Below are 22,975 nucleotides of genomic sequence, written 5' to 3'. Positions count from 1 at the left end.
TTTGACAACCTATGGCGGTGATGGTTCTGCTCAGGCAGAGCAGTGCTGATGCTCCTCATAAAGCTGTCGCTGCTGTGAAGGTTCTAGGTGACATCACAAATCCCTTTGGTTACATACACAACAAAGCTGGGTTGTTGTTGTTTACACTCTGCAAGGCCTGTGGAAGTGAGTGACATCATAGCACTGTAGTTCTGAGGGTTCAAGATGGATGCAACAATCTCCTGTTGCTTCTATGAAGGCCGTAATAGACGACATCACCAAACAGCTCCATAGTCACATACACAGCAAAGGAGAGATGTTGTTTACACCTAGTGATGTCAGTGGTATTGAGTGACATCACAGCACAGTGCTAAGGCTCCTGGGCCTGGACACAGCAGCGGCTGCAATATCTCAACGGAGAATACGTTTATATCTATGTGTGTGTGTGCGCATATATATATATATATATATATATATATATATATATATATATTTCTCCGCCGAAATCACTTTTAAACCCATTTCCACCTTTTTTTCCCTTCTCTTCCTCTTACTTTTTTTTCACGTTTTTTTACGTTTTTCTCCTTTTCGCCTCTTTTCTGGGCGTATTATTCTTCTTTTTCTTCTTTTTTTTCGTCTAATGCATACCCCATCAGTGCAGCAATGCTTATTCAATACCGCCAGCAGATGGAGACACTGGGGGATAATTTTCTAAGGATTTATACTGATTTTTCCTGTCTGAATTTGTCGCACAGAAAGTTGCAGGCCAAATATGTGTGACATTTCTGCGACTTTAGCTTCTAGAGCATTTTTACAACATTATACATAGGTGCTGAATACATAAAAAGCGACTGTTCAGCGACAGACAAGTCGCATCGGCTGAAAGTAGGCCAGAATGTCAGTCCATGTTGGAGCAGGTTTAGATACAGTCTAAAGCATAGATCTCAAAGTCTGTGCACAGAATTTAGCAAGGGCCTCGCACCTTCTGATGCATCAGGTAGGTGCACAATAGCATAGCCTAACCCTCTGTACTTTGGTCTATATTGATGCGGGACATAGACAGCCAGCTGATGACCAATCCATTAGTGCAATGGATGGCTGGAAGCATTTGTCTTTGCCTTTGCAATACCACAGAAGCAATGCATGGTCAATGTACAGCAATGACACACCTGTGTGAACAGCCAGGAGACCCCCCCCCCCCCCCCCATGTTATGTTACATAGTTACATAGTTAGTACGGTCGAAAAAAGACATATGTCCATCACGTTCAACCAGGGAATTAAGGGGTAGGGGTGTGGCGCGATATTGGGGAAGGGATGAGATTTTATATTTCTTCATAAGCATTAATCTTATTTTGTCAATTAGGAACATTCAGCACCCACCCGCTATCAAGGCAGCTGCCTATCATGTCATGCCCTACCTGCACAGGTGTGCTGGCTACTCAAATGATCCAATTAAGGAGGCCATTTAGTCAGCAGCAGCAGAAGTCCTGTGCCTGGACGCTCCAACAGGGGCCAGACACAAGCAGAAGCAGAAGCAGCAGAAGCAGCAGCAGCACCACCTTTTGTTTTTTGGCTGCAGCAGCAGCAAGGCCCACAGGGCTGGCTAGCTGGCTAGCCAGCAAGCAGGTAGCAATGAAAGTAGGAATCTTTCTTTTTAACCCTGTAAGGGGGTGGTGCACTGTACCCGAAGATACTGCCATATCGGGTCAATGCATAGGGCGACGGAAGCAAGCTTCGAAATCGGCCCCCGTTCTCAAAAATCCATTTAATATATGGTCCCCAGATAGGGGACGTATCAGATATTAAACTGATAAGAACAGATACTACACTTGATCTTAGCCAAAAGGCCGAGAAGCGATAACCGTGAAAGGGGCGGGCCCAACAAGGTCCCCTTCATGGGCACTATCACTGCTTGCTGTCAGGGAGGCTGCCAGACAATTTTCCATGCACACTCTGGGCTGGGGGGCAGTCAACCACCAGTACACACAGCAGAACCTAAACCCATACCATTATTGCTAAGCAGCAAGACAGGGGCCCATTGCACTCCCACGGGGCCTTTTTAAATGCAATCCATAACCCGGATTTGCCAGGAACCCTTCTTACTCCTCCTACTTGCATGTGACACTGGGCTTAGGATCTGCATAGGAAACACACACACAAGCACACACCTACCTTTGTTGCCTGCAGATGCCTCCTTGGCTGTCCCCAAACGGTATCAAACCAACACCCACGGGAAGCTGTAAGCATAGAGGACATGCCTGCACCCCATTGGACTTACCTGTGTGGGTTAAATCCGGGTTATTTGACAACCTATGGCGGTGATGGTTCTGCTCAGGCAGAGCAGTGCTGATGCTCCTCATAAAGCTGTCGCTGCTGTGAAGGTTCTAGGTGACATCACAAATCCCTTTGGTTACATACACAACAAAGCTGGGTTGTTGTTGTTTACACTCTGCAAGGCCTGTGGAAGTGAGTGACATCATAGCACTGTAGTTCTGAGGGTTCAAGATGGATGCAACAATCTCCTGTTGCTTCTATGAAGGCCGTAATAGACGACATCACCAAACAGCTCCATAGTCACATACACAGCAAAGGAGAGATGTTGTTTACACCTAGTGATGTCAGTGGTATTGAGTGACATCACAGCACAGTGCTAAGGCTCCTGGGCCTGGACACAGCAGCGGCTGCAATATCTCAACGGAGAATACGTTTATATCTATGTGTGTGTGTGCGCATATATATATATATATATATATATATATATATATATATATATATATTTCTCCGCCGAAATCACTTTTAAACCCATTTCCACCTTTTTTTCCCTTCTCTTCCTCTTACTTTTTTTTCACGTTTTTTTACGTTTTTCTCCTTTTCGCCTCTTTTCTGGGCGTATTATTCTTCTTTTTCTTCTTTTTTTTCGTCTAATGCATACCCCATCAGTGCAGCAATGCTTATTCAATACCGCCAGCAGATGGAGACACTGGGGGATAATTTTCTAAGGATTTATACTGATTTTTCCTGTCTGAATTTGTCGCACAGAAAGTTGCAGGCCAAATATGTGTGACATTTCTGCGACTTTAGCTTCTAGAGCATTTTTACAACATTATACATAGGTGCTGAATACATAAAAAGCGACTGTTCAGCGACAGACAAGTCGCATCGGCTGAAAGTAGGCCAGAATGTCAGTCCATGTTGGAGCAGGTTTAGATACAGTCTAAAGCATAGATCTCAAAGTCTGTGCACAGAATTTAGCAAGGGCCTCGCACCTTCTGATGCATCAGGTAGGTGCACAATAGCATAGCCTAACCCTCTGTACTTTGGTCTATATTGATGCGGGACATAGACAGCCAGCTGATGACCAATCCATTAGTGCAATGGATGGCTGGAAGCATTTGTCTTTGCCTTTGCAATACCACAGAAGCAATGCATGGTCAATGTACAGCAATGACACACCTGTGTGAACAGCCAGGAGACCCCCCCCCCCCCCCCCCCATGTTATGTTACATAGTTACATAGTTAGTACGGTTGAAAAAAGACATATGTCCATCACGTTCAACCAGGGAATTAAGGGGTAGGGGTGTGGCGCGATATTGGGGAAGGGATGAGATTTTATATTTCTTCATAAGGATTAATCTTATTTTGTCAATTAGGAACATTCAGCACCCACCCGCTATCAAGGCAGCTGCCTATCATGTCATGCCCTACCTGCACAGGTGTGCTGGCTACTCAAATGATCCAATTAAGGAGGCCATTTAGTCAGCAGCAGCAGAAGTCCTGTGCCTGGACGCTCCAACAGGGGCCAGACACAAGCAGAAGCAGAAGCAGCAGAAGCAGCAGCAGCACCACCTTTTGTTTTTTGGCTGCAGCAGCAGCAAGGCCCACAGGGCTGGCTAGCTGGCTAGCCAGCAAGCAGGTAGCAATGAAAGTAGGAATCTTTCTTTTTAACCCTGTAAGGGGGTGGTGCACTGTACCCGAAGATACTGCCATATCGGGTCAATGCATAGGGCGACGGAAGCAAGCTTCGAAATCGGCCCCCGTTCTCAAAAATCCATTTAATATATGGTCCCCAGATAGGGGACGTATCAGATATTAAACTGATAAGAACAGATACTACACTTGATCTTAGCCAAAAGGCCGAGAAGCGATAACCGTGAAAGGGGCGGGCCCAACAAGGTCCCCTTCATGGGCACTATCACTGCTTGCTGTCAGGGAGGCTGCCAGACAATTTTCCATGCACACTCTGGGCTGGGGGGCAGTCAACCACCAGTACACACAGCAGAACCTAAACCCATACCATTATTGCTAAGCAGCAAGACAGGGGCCCATTGCACTCCCACGGGGCCTTTTTAAATGCAATCCATAACCCGGATTTGCCAGGAACCCTTCTTACTCCTCCTACTTGCATGTGACACTGGGCTTAGGATCTGCATAGGAAACACACACACAAGCACACACCTACCTTTGTTGCCTGCAGATGCCTCCTTGGCTGTCCCCAAACGGTATCAAACCAACACCCACGGGAAGCTGTAAGCATAGAGGACATGCCTGCACCCCATTGGACTTACCTGTGTGGGTTAAATCCGGGTTATTTGACAACCTATGGCGGTGATGGTTCTGCTCAGGCAGAGCAGTGCTGATGCTCCTCATAAAGCTGTCGCTGCTGTGAAGGTTCTAGGTGACATCACAAATCCCTTTGGTTACATACACAACAAAGCTGGGTTGTTGTTGTTTACACTCTGCAAGGCCTGTGGAAGTGAGTGACATCATAGCACTGTAGTTCTGAGGGTTCAAGATGGATGCAACAATCTCCTGTTGCTTCTATGAAGGCCGTAATAGACGACATCACCAAACAGCTCCATAGTCACATACACAGCAAAGGAGAGATGTTGTTTACACCTAGTGATGTCAGTGGTATTGAGTGACATCACAGCACAGTGCTAAGGCTCCTGGGCCTGGACACAGCAGCGGCTGCAATATCTCAACGGAGAATACGTTTATATCTATGTGTGTGTGTGCGCATATATATATATATATATATATATATATATATATATATATATATTTCTCCGCCGAAATCACTTTTAAACCCATTTCCACCTTTTTTTCCCTTCTCTTCCTCTTACTTTTTTTTCACGTTTTTTTACGTTTTTCTCCTTTTCGCCTCTTTTCTGGGCGTATTATTCTTCTTTTTCTTCTTTTTTTTCGTCTAATGCATACCCCATCAGTGCAGCAATGCTTATTCAATACCGCCAGCAGATGGAGACACTGGGGGATAATTTTCTAAGGATTTATACTGATTTTTCCTGTCTGAATTTGTCGCACAGAAAGTTGCAGGCCAAATATGTGTGACATTTCTGCGACTTTAGCTTCTAGAGCATTTTTACAACATTATACATAGGTGCTGAATACATAAAAAGCGACTGTTCAGCGACAGACAAGTCGCATCGGCTGAAAGTAGGCCAGAATGTCAGTCCATGTTGGAGCAGGTTTAGATACAGTCTAAAGCATAGATCTCAAAGTCTGTGCACAGAATTTAGCAAGGGCCTCGCACCTTCTGATGCATCAGGTAGGTGCACAATAGCATAGCCTAACCCTCTGTACTTTGGTCTATATTGATGCGGGACATAGACAGCCAGCTGATGACCAATCCATTAGTGCAATGGATGGCTGGAAGCATTTGTCTTTGCCTTTGCAATACCACAGAAGCAATGCATGGTCAATGTACAGCAATGACACACCTGTGTGAACAGCCAGGAGACCCCCCCCCCCCCCCCCCATGTTATGTTACATAGTTACATAGTTAGTACGGTCGAAAAAAGACATATGTCCATCACGTTCAACCAGGGAATTAAGGGGTAGGGGTGTGGCGCGATATTGGGGAAGGGATGAGATTTTATATTTCTTCATAAGCATTAATCTTATTTTGTCAATTAGGAACATTCAGCACCCACCCGCTATCAAGGCAGCTGCCTATCATGTCATGCCCTACCTGCACAGGTGTGCTGGCTACTCAAATGATCCAATTAAGGAGGCCATTTAGTCAGCAGCAGCAGAAGTCCTGTGCCTGGACGCTCCAACAGGGGCCAGACACAAGCAGAAGCAGAAGCAGCAGAAGCAGCAGCAGCACCACCTTTTGTTTTTTGGCTGCAGCAGCAGCAAGGCCCACAGGGCTGGCTAGCTGGCTAGCCAGCAAGCAGGTAGCAATGAAAGTAGGAATCTTTCTTTTTAACCCTGTAAGGGGGTGGTGCACTGTACCCGAAGATACTGCCATATCGGGTCAATGCATAGGGCGACGGAAGCAAGCTTCGAAATCGGCCCCCGTTCTCAAAAATCCATTTAATATATGGTCCCCAGATAGGGGACGTATCAGATATTAAACTGATAAGAACAGATACTACACTTGATCTTAGCCAAAAGGCCGAGAAGCGATAACCGTGAAAGGGGCGGGCCCAACAAGGTCCCCTTCATGGGCACTATCACTGCTTGCTGTCAGGGAGGCTGCCAGACAATTTTCCATGCACACTCTGGGCTGGGGGGCAGTCAACCACCAGTACACACAGCAGAACCTAAACCCATACCATTATTGCTAAGCAGCAAGACAGGGGCCCATTGCACTCCCACGGGGCCTTTTTAAATGCAATCCATAACCCGGATTTGCCAGGAACCCTTCTTACTCCTCCTACTTGCATGTGACACTGGGCTTAGGATCTGCATAGGAAACACACACACAAGCACACACCTACCTTTGTTGCCTGCAGATGCCTCCTTGGCTGTCCCCAAACGGTATCAAACCAACACCCACGGGAAGCTGTAAGCATAGAGGACATGCCTGCACCCCATTGGACTTACCTGTGTGGGTTAAATCCGGGTTATTTGACAACCTATGGCGGTGATGGTTCTGCTCAGGCAGAGCAGTGCTGATGCTCCTCATAAAGCTGTCGCTGCTGTGAAGGTTCTAGGTGACATCACAAATCCCTTTGGTTACATACACAACAAAGCTGGGTTGTTGTTGTTTACACTCTGCAAGGCCTGTGGAAGTGAGTGACATCATAGCACTGTAGTTCTGAGGGTTCAAGATGGATGCAACAATCTCCTGTTGCTTCTATGAAGGCCGTAATAGACGACATCACCAAACAGCTCCATAGTCACATACACAGCAAAGGAGAGATGTTGTTTACACCTAGTGATGTCAGTGGTATTGAGTGACATCACAGCACAGTGCTAAGGCTCCTGGGCCTGGACACAGCAGCGGCTGCAATATCTCAACGGAGAATACGTTTATATCTATGTGTGTGTGTGCGCATATATATATATATATATATATATATATATATTTCTCCGCCGAAATCACTTTTAAACCCATTTCCACCTTTTTTTCCCTTCTCTTCCTCTTACTTTTTTTTCACGTTTTTTTACGTTTTTCTCCTTTTCGCCTCTTTTCTGGGCGTATTATTCTTCTTTTTCTTCTTTTTTTTCGTCTAATGCATACCCCATCAGTGCAGCAATGCTTATTCAATACCGCCAGCAGATGGAGACACTGGGGGATAATTTTCTAAGGATTTATACTGATTTTTCCTGTCTGAATTTGTCGCACAGAAAGTTGCAGGCCAAATATGTGTGACATTTCTGCGACTTTAGCTTCTAGAGCATTTTTACAACATTATACATAGGTGCTGAATACATAAAAAGCGACTGTTCAGCGACAGACAAGTCGCATCGGCTGAAAGTAGGCCAGAATGTCAGTCCATGTTGGAGCAGGTTTAGATACAGTCTAAAGCATAGATCTCAAAGTCTGTGCACAGAATTTAGCAAGGGCCTCGCACCTTCTGATGCATCAGGTAGGTGCACAATAGCATAGCCTAACCCTCTGTACTTTGGTCTATATTGATGCGGGACATAGACAGCCAGCTGATGACCAATCCATTAGTGCAATGGATGGCTGGAAGCATTTGTCTTTGCCTTTGCAATACCACAGAAGCAATGCATGGTCAATGTACAGCAATGACACACCTGTGTGAACAGCCAGGAGACCCCCCCCCCCCCCCCCCCATGTTATGTTACATAGTTACATAGTTAGTACGGTCGAAAAAAGACATATGTCCATCACGTTCAACCAGGGAATTAAGGGGTAGGGGTGTGGCGCGATATTGGGGAAGGGATGAGATTTTATATTTCTTCATAAGCATTAATCTTATTTTGTCAATTAGGAACATTCAGCACCCACCCGCTATCAAGGCAGCTGCCTATCATGTCATGCCCTACCTGCACAGGTGTGCTGGCTACTCAAATGATCCAATTAAGGAGGCCATTTAGTCAGCAGCAGCAGAAGTCCTGTGCCTGGACGCTCCAACAGGGGCCAGACACAAGCGCAGAAGCAGAAGCAGCAGAAGCAGCAGCAGCACCACCTTTTGTTTTTTGGCTGCAGCAGCAGCAAGGCCCACAGGGCTGGCTAGCTGGCTAGCCAGCAAGCAGGTAGCAATGAAAGTAGGAATCTTTCTTTTTAACCCTGTAAGGGGGTGGTGCACTGTACCCGAAGATACTGCCATATCGGGTCAATGCATAGGGCGACGGAAGCAAGCTTCGAAATCGGCCCCCGTTCTCAAAAATCCATTTAATATATGGTCCCCAGATAGGGGACGTATCAGATATTAAACTGATAAGAACAGATACTACACTTGATCTTAGCCAAAAGGCCGAGAAGCGATAACCGTGAAAGGGGCGGGCCCAACAAGGTCCCCTTCATGGGCACTATCACTGCTTGCTGTCAGGGAGGCTGCCAGACAATTTTCCATGCACACTCTGGGCTGGGGGGCAGTCAACCACCAGTACACACAGCAGAACCTAAACCCATACCATTATTGCTAAGCAGCAAGACAGGGGCCCATTGCACTCCCACGGGGCCTTTTTAAATGCAATCCATAACCCGGATTTGCCAGGAACCCTTCTTACTCCTCCTACTTGCATGTGACACTGGGCTTAGGATCTGCATAGGAAACACACACACAAGCACACACCTACCTTTGTTGCCTGCAGATGCCTCCTTGGCTGTCCCCAAACGGTATCAAACCAACACCCACGGGAAGCTGTAAGCATAGAGGACATGCCTGCACCCCATTGGACTTACCTGTGTGGGTTAAATCCGGGTTATTTGACAACCTATGGCGGTGATGGTTCTGCTCAGGCAGAGCAGTGCTGATGCTCCTCATAAAGCTGTCGCTGCTGTGAAGGTTCTAGGTGACATCACAAATCCCTTTGGTTACATACACAACAAAGCTGGGTTGTTGTTGTTTACACTCTGCAAGGCCTGTGGAAGTGAGTGACATCATAGCACTGTAGTTCTGAGGGTTCAAGATGGATGCAACAATCTCCTGTTGCTTCTATGAAGGCCATAATAGACGACATCACCAAACAGCTCCATAGTCACATACACAGCAAAGGAGAGATGTTGTTTACACCTAGTGATGTCAGTGGTATTGAGTGACATCACAGCACAGTGCTAAGGCTCCTGGGCCTGGACACAGCAGCGGCTGCAATATCTCAACGGAGAATACGTTTATATCTATGTGTGTGTGTGCGCATATATATATATATATATATATATATATATATATATATATATATATATTTCTCCGCCGAAATCACTTTTAAACCCATTTCCACCTTTTTTTCCCTTCTCTTCCTCTTACTTTTTTTTCACGTTTTTTTACGTTTTTCTCCTTTTCGCCTCTTTTCTGGGCGTATTATTCTTCTTTTTCTTCTTTTTTTTCGTCTAATGCATACCCCATCAGTGCAGCAATGCTTATTCAATACCGCCAGCAGATGGAGACACTGGGGGATAATTTTCTAAGGATTTATACTGATTTTTCCTGTCTGAATTTGTCGCACAGAAAGTTGCAGGCCAAATATGTGTGACATTTCTGCGACTTTAGCTTCTAGAGCATTTTTACAACATTATACATAGGTGCTGAATACATAAAAAGCGACTGTTCAGCGACAGACAAGTCGCATCGGCTGAAAGTAGGCCAGAATGTCAGTCCATGTTGGAGCAGGTTTAGATACAGTCTAAAGCATAGATCTCAAAGTCTGTGCACAGAATTTAGCAAGGGCCTCGCACCTTCTGATGCATCAGGTAGGTGCACAATAGCATAGCCTAACCCTCTGTACTTTGGTCTATATTGATGCGGGACATAGACAGCCAGCTGATGACCAATCCATTAGTGCAATGGATGGCTGGAAGCATTTGTCTTTGCCTTTGCAATACCACAGAAGCAATGCATGGTCAATGTACAGCAATGACACACCTGTGTGAACAGCCAGGAGACCCCCCCCCCCCCCCCCCATGTTATGTTACATAGTTACATAGTTAGTACGGTCGAAAAAAGACATATGTCCATCACGTTCAACCAGGGAATTAAGGGGTAGGGGTGTGGCGCGATATTGGGGAAGGGATGAGATTTTATATTTCTTCATAAGCATTAATCTTATTTTGTCAATTAGGAACATTCAGCACCCACCCGCTATCAAGGCAGCTGCCTATCATGTCATGCCCTACCTGCACAGGTGTGCTGGCTACTCAAATGATCCAATTAAGGAGGCCATTTAGTCAGCAGCAGCAGAAGTCCTGTGCCTGGATGCTCCAACAGGGGCCAGACACAAGCAGAAGCAGAAGCAGCAGAAGCAGCAGCAGCACCACCTTTTGTTTTTTGGCTGCAGCAGCAGCAAGGCCCACAGGGCTGGCTAGCTGGCTAGCCAGCAAGCAGGTAGCAATGAAAGTAGGAATCTTTCTTTTTAACCCTGTAAGGGGGTGGTGCACTGTACCCGAAGATACTGCCATATCGGGTCAATGCATAGGGCGACGGAAGCAAGCTTCGAAATCGGCCCCCGTTCTCAAAAATCCATTTAATATATGGTCCCCAGATAGGGGACGTATCAGATATTAAACTGATAAGAACAGATACTACACTTGATCTTAGCCAAAAGGCCGAGAAGCGATAACCGTGAAAGGGGCGGGCCCAACAAGGTCCCCTTCATGGGCACTATCACTGCTTGCTGTCAGGGAGGCTGCCAGACAATTTTCCATGCACACTCTGGGCTGGGGGGCAGTCAACCACCAGTACACACAGCAGAACCTAAACCCATACCATTATTGCTAAGCAGCAAGACAGGGGCCCATTGCACTCCCACGGGGCCTTTTTAAATGCAATCCATAACCCGGATTTGCCAGGAACCCTTCTTACTCCTCCTACTTGCATGTGACACTGGGCTTAGGATCTGCATAGGAAACACACACACAAGCACACACCTACCTTTGTTGCCTGCAGATGCCTCCTTGGCTGTCCCCAAACGGTATCAAACCAACACCCACGGGAAGCTGTAAGCATAGAGGACATGCCTGCACCCCATTGGACTTACCTGTGTGGGTTAAATCCGGGTTATTTGACAACCTATGGCGGTGATGGTTCTGCTCAGGCAGAGCAGTGCTGATGCTCCTCATAAAGCTGTCGCTGCTGTGATGGTTCTAGGTGACATCACAAATCCCTTTGGTTACATACACAACAAAGCTGGGTTGTTGTTGTTTACACTCTGCAAGGCCTGTGGAAGTGAGTGACATCATAGCACTGTAGTTCTGAGGGTTCAAGATGGATGCAACAATCTCCTGTTGCTTCTATGAAGGCCGTAATAGACGACATCACCAAACAGCTCCATAGTCACATACACAGCAAAGGAGAGATGTTGTTTACACCTAGTGATGTCAGTGGTATTGAGTGACATCACAGCACAGTGCTAAGGCTCCTGGGCCTGGACACAGCAGCGGCTGCAATATCTCAACGGAGAATACGTTTATATCTATGTGTGTGTGTGCGCATATATATATATATATATATATATATATATATATATATATATATATATATATATTTCTCCGCCGAAATCACTTTTAAACCCATTTCCACCTTTTTTTCCCTTCTCTTCCTCTTACTTTTTTTTCACGTTTTTTTACGTTTTTCTCCTTTTCGCCTCTTTTCTGGGCGTATTATTCTTCTTTTTCTTCTTTTTTTTCGTCTAATGCATACCCCATCAGTGCAGCAATGCTTATTCAATACCGCCAGCAGATGGAGACACTGGGGGATAATTTTCTAAGGATTTATACTGATTTTTCCTGTCTGAATTTGTCGCACAGAAAGTTGCAGGCCAAATATGTGTGACATTTCTGCGACTTTAGCTTCTAGAGCATTTTTACAACATTATACATAGGTGCTGAATACATAAAAAGCGACTGTTCAGCGACAGACAAGTCGCATCGGCTGAAAGTAGGCCAGAATGTCAGTCCATGTTGGAGCAGGTTTAGATACAGTCTAAAGCATAGATCTCAAAGTCTGTGCACAGAATTTAGCAAGGGCCTCGCACCTTCTGATGCATCAGGTAGGTGCACAATAGCATAGCCTAACCCTCTGTACTTTGGTCTATATTGATGCGGGACATAGACAGCCAGCTGATGACCAATCCATTAGTGCAATGGATGGCTGGAAGCATTTGTCTTTGCCTTTGCAATACCACAGAAGCAATGCATGGTCAATGTACAGCAATGACACACCTGTGTGAACAGCCAGGAGACCCCCCCCCCCCCCCCCCCATGTTATGTTACATAGTTACATAGTTAGTACGGTCGAAAAAAGACATATGTCCATCACGTTCAACCAGGGAATTAAGGGGTAGGGGTGTGGCGCGATATTGGGGAAGGGATGAGATTTTATATTTCTTCATAAGCATTAATCTTATTTTGTCAATTAGGAACATTCAGCACCCACCCGCTATCAAGGCAGCTGCCTATCATGTCATGCCCTACCTGCACAGGTGTGCTGGCTACTCAAATGATCCAATTAAGGAGGCCATTTAGTCAGCAGCAGCAGAAGTCCTGTGCCTGGACGCTCCAACAGGGGCCAGACACAAGCAGAAGCAGAAGCAGCAGAAGCAGCAGCAGCACCACCTTTTGTTTTTTGGCTGCAGCAGCAGCAAGGCCCACAGGGCTGGCTAGCTGGCTAGCCAGCAAGCAGGTAGCAATGAAAGTAGGAATCTTTCTTTTTAACCCTGTAAGGGGGTGGTGCACTGTACCCGAAGATACTGCCATATCGGGTCAATGCATAGGGCGACGGAAGCAAGCTTCGAAATCGGCCCCCGTTCTCAAAAATCCATTTAATATATGGTCCCCAGATAGGGGACGTATCAGATATTAAACTGATAAGAACAGATACTACACTTGATCTTAGCCAAAAGGCCGAGAAGCGATAACCGTGAAAGGGGCGGGCCCAACAAGGTCCCCTTCATGGGCACTATCACTGCTTGCTGTCAGGGAGGCTGCCAGACAATTTTCCATGCACACTCTGGGCTGGGGGGCAGTCAACCACCAGTACACACAGCAGAACCTAAACCCATACCATTATTGCTAAGCAGCAAGACAGGGGCCCATTGCACTCCCACGGGGCCTTTTTAAATGCAATCCATAACCCGGATTTGCCAGGAACCCTTCTTACTCCTCCTACTTGCATGTGACACTGGGCTTAGGATCTGCATAGGAAACACACACACAAGCACACACCTACCTTTGTTGCCTGCAGATGCCTCCTTGGCTGTCCCCAAACGGTATCAAACCAACACCCACGGGAAGCTGTAAGCATAGAGGACATGCCTGCACCCCATTGGACTTACCTGTGTGGGTTAAATCCGGGTTATTTGACAACCTATGGCGGTGATGGTTCTGCTCAGGCAGAGCAGTGCTGATGCTCCTCATAAAGCTGTCGCTGCTGTGAAGGTTCTAGGTGACATCACAAATCCCTTTGGTTACATACACAACAAAGCTGGGTTGTTGTTGTTTACACTCTGCAAGGCCTGTGGAAGTGAGTGACATCATAGCACTGTAGTTCTGAGGGTTCAAGATGGATGCAACAATCTCCTGTTGCTTCTATGAAGGCCGTAATAGACGACATCACCAAACAGCTCCATAGTCACATACACAGCAAAGGAGAGATGTTGTTTACACCTAGTGATGTCAGTGGTATTGAGTGACATCACAGCACAGTGCTAAGGCTCCTGGGCCTGGACACAGCAGCGGCTGCAATATCTCAACGGAGAATACGTTTATATCTATGTGTGTGTGTGCGCATATATATATATATATATATATATATATATATATATATATATATATTTCTCCGCCGAAATCACTTTTAAACCCATTTCCACCTTTTTTTCCCTTCTCTTCCTCTTACTTTTTTTTCACGTTTTTTTACGTTTTTCTCCTTTTCGCCTCTTTTCTGGGCGTATTATTCTTCTTTTTCTTCTTTTTTTTCGTCTAATGCATACCCCATCAGTGCAGCAATGCTTATTCAATACCGCCAGCAGATGGAGACACTGGGGGATAATTTTCTAAGGATTTATACTGATTTTTCCTGTCTGAATTTGTCGCACAGAAAGTTGCAGGCCAAATATGTGTGACATTTCTGCGACTTTAGCTTCTAGAGCATTTTTACAACATTATACATAGGTGCTGAATACATAAAAAGCGACTGTTCAGCGACAGACAAGTCGCATCGGCTGAAAGTAGGCCAGAATGTCAGTCCATGTTGGAGCAGGTTTAGATACAGTCTAAAGCATAGATCTCAAAGTCTGTGCACAGAATTTAGCAAGGGCCTCGCACCTTCTGATGCATCAGGTAGGTGCACAATAGCATAGCCTAACCCTCTGTACTTTGGTCTATATTGATGCGGGACATAGACAGCCAGCTGATGACCAATCCATTAGTGCAATGGATGGCTGGAAGCATTTGTCTTTGCCTTTGCAATACCACAGAAGCAATGCATGGTCAATGTACAGCAATGACACACCTGTGTGAACAGCCAGGAGACCCCCCCCCCCCCCCCCCATGTTATGTTACATAGTTACATAGTTAGTACGGTCGAAAAAAGACATATGTCCATCACGTTCAACCAGGGAATTAAGGGGTAGGGGTGTGGCGCGATATTGGGGAAGGGATGAGATTTTATATTTCTTCATAAGCATTAATCTTATTTTGTCAATTAGGAACATTCAGCACCCACCCGCTATCAAGGCAGCTGCCTATCATGTCATGCCCTACCTGCACAGGTGTGCTGGCTACTCAAATGATCCAATTAAGGAGGCCATTTAGTCAGCAGCAGCAGAAGTCCTGTGCCTGGACGCTCCAACAGGGGCCAGACACAAGCAGAAGCAGAAGCAGCAGAAGCAGCAGCAGCACCACCTTTTGTTTTTTGGCTGCAGCAGCAGCAAGGCCCACAGGGCTGGCTAGCTGGCTAGCCAGCAAGCAGGTAGCAATGAAAGTAGGAATCTTTCTTTTTAACCCTGTAAGGGGGTGGTGCACTGTACCCGAAGATACTGCCATATCGGGTCAATGCATAGGGCGACGGAAGCAAGCTTCGAAATCGGCCCCCGTTCTCAAAAATCCATTTAATATATGGTCCCCAGATAGGGGACGTATCAGATATTAAACTGATAAGAACAGATACTACACTTGATCTTAGCCAAAAGGCCGAGAAGCGATAACCGTGAAAGGGGCGGGCCCAACAAGGTCCCCTTCATGGGCACTATCACTGCTTGCTGTCAGGGAGGCTGCCAGACAATTTTCCATGCACACTCTGGGCTGGGGGGCAGTCAACCACCAGTACACACAGCAGAACCTAAACCCATACCATTATTGCTAAGCAGCAAGACAGGGGCCCATTGCACTCCCACGGGGCCTTTTTAAATGCAATCCATAACCCGGATTTGCCAGGAACCCTTCTTACTCCTCCTACTTGCATGTGACACTGGGCTTAGGATCTGCATAGGAAACACACACACAAGCACACACCTACCTTTGTTGCCTGCAGATGCCTCCTTGGCTGTCCCCAAACGGTATCAAACCAACACCCACGGGAAGCTGTAAGCATAGAGGACATGCCTGCACCCCATTGGACTTACCTGTGTGGGTTAAATCCGGGTTATTTGACAACCTATGGCGGTGATGGTTCTGCTCAGGCAGAGCAGTGCTGATGCTCCTCATAAAGCTGTCGCTGCTGTGAAGGTTCTAGGTGACATCACAAATCCCTTTGGTTACATACACAACAAAGCTGGGTTGTTGTTGTTTACACTCTGCAAGGCCTGTGGAAGTGAGTGACATCATAGCACTGTAGTTCTGAGGGTTCAAGATGGATGCAACAATCTCCTGTTGCTTCTATGAAGGCCGTAATAGACGACATCACCAAACAGCTCCATAGTCACATACACAGCAAAGGAGAGATGTTGTTTACACCTAGTGATGTCAGTGGTATTGAGTGACATCACAGCACAGTGCTAAGGCTCCTGGGCCTGGACACAGCAGCGGCTGCAATATCTCAACGGAGAATACGTTTATATCTATGTGTGTGTGTGCGCATATATATATATATATATATATATATATATATATATATATATTTCTCCGCCGAAACCACTTTTAAACCCATTTCCACCTTTTTTTCCCTTCTCTTCCTCTTACTTTTTTTTCACTTTTTTTACATTTTTCTCCTTTTCGCCTCTTTTCTGGGCGTATTATTCTTCTTTTTCTTCTTTTTTTTCGTCTAATGCATACCCCATCAGTGCAGCAATGCTTATTCAATACCGCCAGCAGATGGAGACACTGGGGGATAATTTTCTAAGGATTTATACTGATTTTTCCTGTCTGAATTTGTCGCACAGAAAGTTGCAGGCCAAATATGTGTGACATTTCTGCGACTTTAGCTTCTAGAGCATTTTTACAACATTATACATAGGTGCTGAATACATAAAAAGCGACTGTTCAGCGACAGACAAGTCGCATCGGCTGAAAGTAGGCCAGAATGTCAGTCCATGTTGGAGCAGGTTTAGATACAGTCTAAAGCATAGATCTCAAAGTCTGTGCACAGAATTTAGCAAGGGCCTCGCACCTTCTGATGCATCAGGTAGGTGCACAATAGCATAGCCTAACCCTCTGTACTTTGGTCTATATTGATGCGGGACATAGACAGCCAGCTGATGACCAATCCATTAGTGCAATGGATGGCTGGAAGCATTTGTCTTTGCCTTTGCAATACCACAGAAGCAATGCATGGTCAATGTACAGCAATGACACACCTGTGTGAACAGCCAGGAGACCCCCCCCCCCCCCCCCCATGTTATGTTACATAGTTACATAGTTAGTACGGTCGAAAAAAGACATATGTCCATCACGTTCAACCAGGGAATTAAGGGGTAGGGGTGTGGCGCGATATTGGGGAAGGGATGAGATTTTATATTTCTTCATAAGCATTAATCTTATTTTGTCAATTAGGAACATTCAGCACCCACCCGCTATCAAGGCAGCTGCCTATCATGTCATGCCCTACCTGCACAGGTGTGCTGGCTACTCAAATGATCCAATTAAGGAGGCCATTTAGTCAGCAGCAGCAGAAGTCCTGTGCCTGGACGCTCCAACAGGGGCCAGACACAAGCAGAAGCAGAAGCAGCAGAAGCAGCAGCAGCACCACCTTTTGTTTTTTGGCTGCAGCAGCAGCAAGGCCCACAGGGCTGGCTAGCTGGCTAGCCAGCAAGCAGGTAGCAATGAAAGTAGGAATCTTTCTTTTTAACCCTGTAAGGGGGTGGTGCACTGTACCCGAAGATACTGCCATATCGGGTCAATGCATAGGGCGACGGAAGCAAGCTTCGAAATCGGCCCCCGTTCTCAAAAATCCATTTAATATATGGTCCCCAGATAGGGGACGTATCAGATATTAAACTGATAAGAACAGATACTACACTTGATCTTAGCCAAAAGGCCGAGAAGCGATAACCGTGAAAGGGGCGGGCCCAACAAGGTCCCCTTCATGGGCACTATCACTGCTTGCTGTCAGGGAGGCTGCCGGACAATTTTCCATGCACACTCTGGGCTGGGGGGCAGTCAACCACCAGTACACACAGCAGAACCTAAACCCATACCATTATTGCTAAGCAGCAAGACAGGGGCCCATTGCACTCCCACGGGGCCTTTTTAAATGCAATCCATAACCCGGATTTGCCAGGAACCCTTCTTACTCCTCCTACTTGCATGTGACACTGGGCTTAGGATCTGCATAGGAAACACACACACAAGCACACACCTACCTTTGTTGCCTGCAGATGCCTCCTTGGCTGTCCCCAAACGGTATCAAACCAACACCCACGGGAAGCTGTAAGCATAGAGGACATGCCTGCACCCCATTGGACTTACCTGTGTGGGTTAAATCCGGGTTATTTGACAACCTATGGCGGTGATGGTTCTGCTCAGGCAGAGCAGTGCTGATGCTCCTCATAAAGCTGTCGCTGCTGTGAAGGTTCTAGGTGACATCACAAATCCCTTTGGTTACATACACAACAAAGCTGGGTTGTTGTTGTTTACACTCTGCAAGGCCTGTGGAAGTGAGTGACATCATAGCACTGTAGTTCTGAGGGTTCAAGATGGATGCAACAATCTCCTGTTGCTTCTATGAAGGCCGTAATAGACGACATCACCAAACAGCTCCATAGTCACATACACAGCAAAGGAGAGATGTTGTTTACACCTAGTGATGTCAGTGGTATTGAGTGACATCACAGCACAGTGCTAAGGCTCCTGGGCCTGGACACAGCAGCGGCTGCAATATCTCAACGGAGAATACGTTTATATCTATGTGTGTGTGTGCGCATATATATATATATATATATATATATATATATATATATATATTTCTCCGCCGAAATCACTTTTAAACCCATTTCCACCTTTTTTTCCCTTCTCTTCCTCTTACTTTTTTTTCACGTTTTTTTACGTTTTTCTCCTTTTCGCCTCTTTTCTGGGCGTATTATTCTTCTTTTTCTTCTTTTTTTTCGTCTAATGCATACCCCATCAGTGCAGCAATGCTTATTCAATACCGCCAGCAGATGGAGACACTGGGGGATAATTTTCTAAGGATTTATACTGATTTTTCCTGTCTGAATTTGTCGCACAGAAAGTTGCAGGCCAAATATGTGTGACATTTCTGCGACTTTAGCTTCTAGAGCATTTTTACAACATTATACATAGGTGCTGAATACATAAAAAGCGACTGTTCAGCGACAGACAAGTCGCATCGGCTGAAAGTAGGCCAGAATGTCAGTCCATGTTGGAGCAGGTTTAGATACAGTCTAAAGCATAGATCTCAAAGTCTGTGCACAGAATTTAGCAAGGGCCTCGCACCTTCTGATGCATCAGGTAGGTGCACAATAGCATAGCCTAACCCTCTGTACTTTGGTCTATATTGATGCGGGACATAGACAGCCAGCTGATGACCAATCCATTAGTGCAATGGATGGCTGGAAGCATTTGTCTTTGCCTTTGCAATACCACAGAAGCAATGCATGGTCAATGTACAGCAATGACACACCTGTGTGAACAGCCAGGAGACCCCCCCCCCCCATGTTATGTTACATAGTTACATAGTTAGTACGGTCGAAAAAAGACATATGTCCATCACGTTCAACCAGGGAATTAAGGGGTAGGGGTGTGGCGCGATATTGGGGAAGGGATGAGATTTTATATTTCTTCATAAGCATTAATCTTATTTTGTCAATTAGGAACATTCAGCACCCACCCGCTATCAAGGCAGCTGCCTATCATGTCATGCCCTACCTGCACAGGTGTGCTGGCTACTCAAATGATCCAATTAAGGAGGCCATTTAGTCAGCAGCAGCAGAAGTCCTGTGCCTGGACGCTCCAACAGGGGCCAGACACAAGCAGAAGCAGAAGCAGCAGAAGCAGCAGCAGCACCACCTTTTGTTTTTTGGCTGCAGCAGCAGCAAGGCCCACAGGGCTGGCTAGCTGGCTAGCCAGCAAGCAGGTAGCAATGAAAGTAGGAATCTTTCTTTTTAACCCTGTAAGGGGGTGGTGCACTGTACCCGAAGATACTGCCATATCGGGTCAATGCATAGGGCGACGGAAGCAAGCTTCGAAATCGGCCCCCGTTCTCAAAAATCCATTTAATATATGGTCCCCAGATAGGGGACGTATCAGATATTAAACTGATAAGAACAGATACTACACTTGATCTTAGCCAAAAGGCCGAGAAGCGATAACCGTGAAAGGGGCGGGCCCAACAAGGTCCCCTTCATGGGCACTATCACTGCTTGCTGTCAGGGAGGCTGCCAGAAAATTTTCCATGCACACTCTGGGCTGGGGGGCAGTCAACCACCAGTACACACAGCAGAACCTAAACCCATACCATTATTGCTAAGCAGCAAGACAGGGGCCCATTGCACTCCCACGGGGCCTTTTTAAATGCAATCCATAACCCGGATTTGCCAGGAACCCTTCTTACTCCTCCTACTTGCATGTGACACTGGGCTTAGGATCTGCATAGGAAACACACACACAAGCACACACCTACCTTTGTTGCCTGCAGATGCCTCCTTGGCTGTCCCCAAACGGTATCAAACCAACACCCACGGGAAGCTGTAAGCATAGAGGACATGCCTGCACCCCATTGGACTTACCTGTGTGGGTTAAATCCGGGTTATTTGACAACCTATGGCGGTGATGGTTCTGCTCAGGCAGAGCAGTGCTGATGCTCCTCATAAAGCTGTCGCTGCTGTGAAGGTTCTAGGTGACATCACAAATCCCTATGGTTACATACACAACAAAGCTGGGTTGTTGTTGTTTACACTCTGCAAGGCCTGTGGAAGTGAGTGACATCATAGCACTGTAGTTCTGAGGGTTCAAGATGGATGCAACAATCTCCTGTTGCTTCTATGAAGGCCGTAATAGACGACATCACCAAACAGCTCCATAGTCACATACACAGCAAAGGAGAGATGTTGTTTACACCTAGTGATGTCAGTGGTATTGAGTGACATCACAGCACAGTGCTAAGGCTCCTGGGCCTGGACACAGCAGCGGCTGCAATATCTCAACGGAGAATACGTTTATATCTATGTGTGTGTGTGCGCATATATATATATATATATATATATATATATATATATATATATATATTTCTCCGCCGAAATCACTTTTAAACCCATTTCCACCTTTTTTTCCCTTCTCTTCCTCTTACTTTTTTTTCACGTTTTTTTACGTTTTTCTCCTTTTCGCCTCTTTTCTGGGCGTATTATTCTTCTTTTTCTTCTTTTTTTTCGTCTAATGCATACCCCATCAGTGCAGCAATGCTTATTCAATACCGCCAGCAGATGGAGACACTGGGGGATAATTTTCTAAGGATTTATACTGATTTTTCCTGTCTGAATTTGTCGCACAGAAAGTTGCAGGCCAAATATGTGTGACATTTCTGCGACTTTAGCTTCTAGAGCATTTTTACAACATTATACATAGGTGCTGAATACATAAAAAGCGACTGTTCAGCGACAGACAAGTCGCATCGGCTGAAAGTAGGCCAGAATGTCAGTCCATGTTGGAGCAGGTTTAGATACAGTCTAAAGCATAGATCTCAAAGTCTGTGCACAGAATTTAGCAAGGGCCTCGCACCTTCTGATGCATCAGGTAGGTGCACAATAGCATAGCCTAACCCTCTGTACTTTGGTCTATATTGATGCGGGACATAGACAGCCAGCTGATGACCAATCCATTAGTGCAATGGATGGCTGGAAGCATTTGTCTTTGCCTTTGCAATACCACAGAAGCAATGCATGGTCAATGTACAGCAATGACACACCTGTGTGAACAGCCAGGAGACCCCCCCCCCCCCCCCCCCCCCCCATGTTATGTTACATAGTTACATAGTTAGTACGGTCGAAAAAAGACATATGTCCATCACGTTCAACCAGGGAATTAAGGGGTAGGGGTGTGGCGCGATATTGGGGAAGGGATGAGATTTTATATTTCTTCATAAGCATTAATCTTATTTTGTCAATTAGGAACATTCAGCACCCACCCGCTATCAAGGCAGCTGCCTATCATGTCATGCCCTACCTGCACAGGTGTGCTGGCTACTCAAATGATCCAATTAAGGAGGCCATTTAGTCAGCAGCAGCAGAAGTCCTGTGCCTGGACGCTCCAACAGGGGCCAGACACAAGCAGAAGCAGAAGCAGCAGAAGCAGCAGCAGCACCACCTTTTGTTTTTTGGCTGCAGCAGCAGCAAGGCCCACAGGGCTGGCTAGCTGGCTAGCCAGCAAGCAGGTAGCAATGAAAGTAGGAATCTTTCTTTTTAACCCTGTAAGGGGGTGGTGCACTGTACCCGAAGATACTGCCATATCGGGTCAATGCATAGGGCGACGGAAGCAAGCTTCGAAATCGGCCCCCGTTCTCAAAAATCCATTTAATATATGGTCCCCAGATAGGGGACGTATCAGATATTAAACTGATAAGAACAGATACTACACTTGATCTTAGCCAAAAGGCCGAGAAGCGATAACCGTGAAAGGGGCGGGCCCAACAAGGTCCCCTTCATGGGCACTATCACTGCTTGCTGTCAGGGAGGCTGCCAGACAATTTTCCATGCACACTCTGGGCTGGGGGGCAGTCAACCACCAGTACACACAGCAGAACCTAAACCCATACCATTATTGCTAAGCAGCAAGACAGGGGCCCATTGCACTCCCACGGGGCCTTTTTAAATGCAATCCATAACCCGGATTTGCCAGGAACCCTTCTTACTCCTCCTACTTGCATGTGACACTGGGCTTAGGATCTGCATAGGAAACACACACACAAGCACACACCTACCTTTGTTGCCTGCAGATGCCTCCTTGGCTGTCCCCAAACGGTATCAAACCAACACCCACGGGAAGCTGTAAGCATAGAGGACATGCCTGCACCCCATTGGACTTACCTGTGTGGGTTAAATCCGGGTTATTTGACAACCTATGGCGGTGATGGTTCTGCTCAGGCAGAGCAGTGCTGATGCTCCTCATAAAGCTGTCGCTGCTGTGAAGGTTCTAGGTGACATCACAAATCCCTTTGGTTACATACACAACAAAGCTGG

At 46.3% G+C, this 22,975-nt stretch overlaps 10 non-coding genes across 10 annotated transcripts; all 10 read right to left on the bottom strand.

Annotated features, from left to right (window-relative positions):
- Positions 1–1,648: 1,648 nt before the first annotated feature.
- Positions 1,649–1,839, bottom strand: LOC130301732 (U2 spliceosomal RNA). The gene has a single exon (XR_008852085.1). It is a non-coding gene; the product is annotated as a U2 spliceosomal RNA (small nuclear RNA).
- Positions 1,840–3,935: 2,096 nt separating this feature from the next.
- Positions 3,936–4,126, bottom strand: LOC130301730 (U2 spliceosomal RNA). The gene has a single exon (XR_008852083.1). It is a non-coding gene; the product is annotated as a U2 spliceosomal RNA (small nuclear RNA).
- Positions 4,127–6,219: 2,093 nt separating this feature from the next.
- On the bottom strand, positions 6,220–6,410 carry LOC130301729 (U2 spliceosomal RNA). Its single transcript, XR_008852082.1, has one exon. It is a non-coding gene; the product is annotated as a U2 spliceosomal RNA (small nuclear RNA).
- Positions 6,411–8,494: 2,084 nt separating this feature from the next.
- On the bottom strand, positions 8,495–8,685 carry LOC130301728 (U2 spliceosomal RNA). Its single transcript, XR_008852081.1, has one exon. It is a non-coding gene; the product is annotated as a U2 spliceosomal RNA (small nuclear RNA).
- Positions 8,686–10,782: 2,097 nt separating this feature from the next.
- Positions 10,783–10,973, bottom strand: LOC130301727 (U2 spliceosomal RNA). The gene has a single exon (XR_008852080.1). It is a non-coding gene; the product is annotated as a U2 spliceosomal RNA (small nuclear RNA).
- A 2,104-nt stretch (positions 10,974–13,077) lies between these two features.
- Positions 13,078–13,268, bottom strand: LOC130301726 (U2 spliceosomal RNA). The gene has a single exon (XR_008852079.1). It is a non-coding gene; the product is annotated as a U2 spliceosomal RNA (small nuclear RNA).
- Positions 13,269–15,363: 2,095 nt separating this feature from the next.
- Positions 15,364–15,554, bottom strand: LOC130301725 (U2 spliceosomal RNA). The gene has a single exon (XR_008852078.1). It is a non-coding gene; the product is annotated as a U2 spliceosomal RNA (small nuclear RNA).
- Positions 15,555–17,644: 2,090 nt separating this feature from the next.
- On the bottom strand, positions 17,645–17,835 carry LOC130301724 (U2 spliceosomal RNA). The gene has a single exon (XR_008852077.1). It is a non-coding gene; the product is annotated as a U2 spliceosomal RNA (small nuclear RNA).
- A 2,085-nt stretch (positions 17,836–19,920) lies between these two features.
- Positions 19,921–20,111, bottom strand: LOC130301723 (U2 spliceosomal RNA). The gene has a single exon (XR_008852076.1). It is a non-coding gene; the product is annotated as a U2 spliceosomal RNA (small nuclear RNA).
- Positions 20,112–22,212: 2,101 nt separating this feature from the next.
- Positions 22,213–22,403, bottom strand: LOC130301722 (U2 spliceosomal RNA). The gene has a single exon (XR_008852075.1). It is a non-coding gene; the product is annotated as a U2 spliceosomal RNA (small nuclear RNA).
- Between the last annotated feature and the right edge of the window lie 572 nt (positions 22,404–22,975).

The sequence above is a fragment of the Hyla sarda genome, unplaced genomic scaffold (genome assembly GCF_029499605.1).
Source record: "Hyla sarda isolate aHylSar1 unplaced genomic scaffold, aHylSar1.hap1 scaffold_1134, whole genome shotgun sequence".
Lineage (NCBI taxonomy): Eukaryota > Metazoa > Chordata > Amphibia > Anura > Hylidae > Hyla > Hyla sarda.
This window is presented reverse-complemented; position numbering and strand designations above follow the sequence as displayed.